At 45.3% G+C, this 1986-nt stretch overlaps 1 pseudogene; it reads right to left on the minus strand.

Moving 5' to 3' along the window:
• Positions 1 to 248: 248 nt before the first annotated feature.
• On the minus strand, positions 249 to 675 carry LOC118904244 (annotated as a pseudogene).
• Between the last annotated feature and the right edge of the window lie 1311 nt (positions 676 to 1986).

The raw sequence follows: 1986 nt of genomic DNA on the forward strand, positions 1-1986 counted from the left end.
TGGTTAAATGTAAGTACATATATTATATATATGTAGTCATTTGTGAAGGCATTGTACTTACATATATATTAAACAGGAAGTAGAATCTTCTCATTCCTTTTTGGTTAGGACACCAGGAAGAAAACATGCTAAAAAAGTGATTCTATTAAATTAGTGAAAAGTCTTCTCCATTATCCATGTGATGTAATATTTTATTTTTTTGACGGGGCTAAGTGGCTTTATTAGAGAAAGCCAGGATTACAAAGGACTTAAGAGTTGGCATTGGGGCCTTTCTTCTTGCCAAAGGTGGGCACCACATTGACAAAGCACTGGCTGTGCTGCATTTGCCTCTTGGCCTGGACGCTCTTCTTTTCTCCTGTTTGGCCACCCTGGGAGTCTGACCTCTTCCTTTGCCAGCCCGGGCCAGGGAACCATGGACCTAACCTCCAAGCATGCAGTCGGCTACTTCCAGGGTGTCAGAGTCTCCACCCCACCCCAGCTTGGGGCAGCCTCATCCTCTAGGGGCCCGTCTGCCATGAGCACGACTTGATCTTCTGGAGCAATACCCTCGAGCCAGGCTACCTGAGCCTTGATCCAGACGACTGACCATGTCCGGTCGGTCACCGGGAGGGTGTGTAGCTCCAGAGCATGGACCACGGCAGCCGCTCCCGTGAAGACGGAGGAGAAAGAGCTCATATGATGTAATATCTAGATGAAAATGCTCTCGGCCAGCAGCCTCCTGCGGCTCCCGTTTCTCTATCCCGCAAATCCAAGTGCTCTTCCCAGCCATTCATCCCTCCTCTGGGGCCGCATTACCCCCCACCCTCCCCCCTAGCATCCCACCTTCTCACCATCATGCAGTCACTCTTTGCAATAAAGTTTGCATCCCAAGCACAGTTTGCTTACTCTTTTCTTCCTGCAGTCCACATTTTTCCCTTTTTGACTCTTCCAAGAGGAAACAGAAAAGTCAAAAAGAGCAAAGGACTTAAAGTCTCCCTTGATAAGTTTTAATTAACTGGCCAATCAGAAATCCTGCTAGTGTCTCAGCTTCTAACTAGGTTGTGGTATGATTTTCTGCAAAGTTTAAACAGGCAGTGTTCAAAGCAAGTTAGAGAAGAGGACATCCTTGAAAGAGAAACTGAGGAGAAGTCAGTCTGATTCAAAGCTGCATGTCCATGCCTGAGTATGCTTCTACCACTGATGTTCAGTTACATGCATGCACACACACTGACACGGGCACGCATTAACATGTGCACTCGCACAAACACATACACATGTGCTTACACATACTCGCAAACACACACATGCACACACTCATCCACACACATACACACACACACCTTCACAGGCCCATGTACCCATGCACACACATGTGCACACAGGCACAAGTACACACACGCACATCTTACCTGCCAAACAAGATTATAAATTCCATGAGGCTGGTACCATGGCATCTACTTGTATATTCCCATAGCACTCGGCACCCAGCTGAGACCATAATAAATACTCAATGAATACAAGTTAACTCAAAATGTTTACACACTTTTCTACATTGGTATGTCTACCTTATTCAAATAACTTAATATCTTGTTTTTTCCCAACTGAAATCCATGGCTGATAACCCCTGCTTATCTCATAGAGTTACAGGGATTCTCAAAGCTGATGACCCTTGAGTGCATGACGTAAAGGTGTGTGCAAGTGTGAGAAGGGTCCAAAACCTCATGGCTGGAGATGAAAAGAATATTCACAGAGAGATGGAAGGGTCTCAGGAGCGAGAGTTTGGATTTACTTTTATGAAAACATTAGCCTTGTTTCATTTCCTCCTTGACTTTTTGTTCAAAGACAATGCTGATTTGACCTCCGTGTTCCATGTGACAGTATCATCCTAATTGTTCTTAGGAAAAGAATAGATAGAAAGGGGAGAGTTACTGCCGACAGTCAGGCTTCTGAGTGGATTGGCCACGGCCAGGTTAGTAGAAACCAAAATAATCCTCAGATTGAGGCTCA

The sequence above is a fragment of the Balaenoptera musculus genome, chromosome 11, assembly GCF_009873245.2.
Source record: "Balaenoptera musculus isolate JJ_BM4_2016_0621 chromosome 11, mBalMus1.pri.v3, whole genome shotgun sequence".
Taxonomy (NCBI): domain Eukaryota; kingdom Metazoa; phylum Chordata; class Mammalia; order Artiodactyla; family Balaenopteridae; genus Balaenoptera; species Balaenoptera musculus.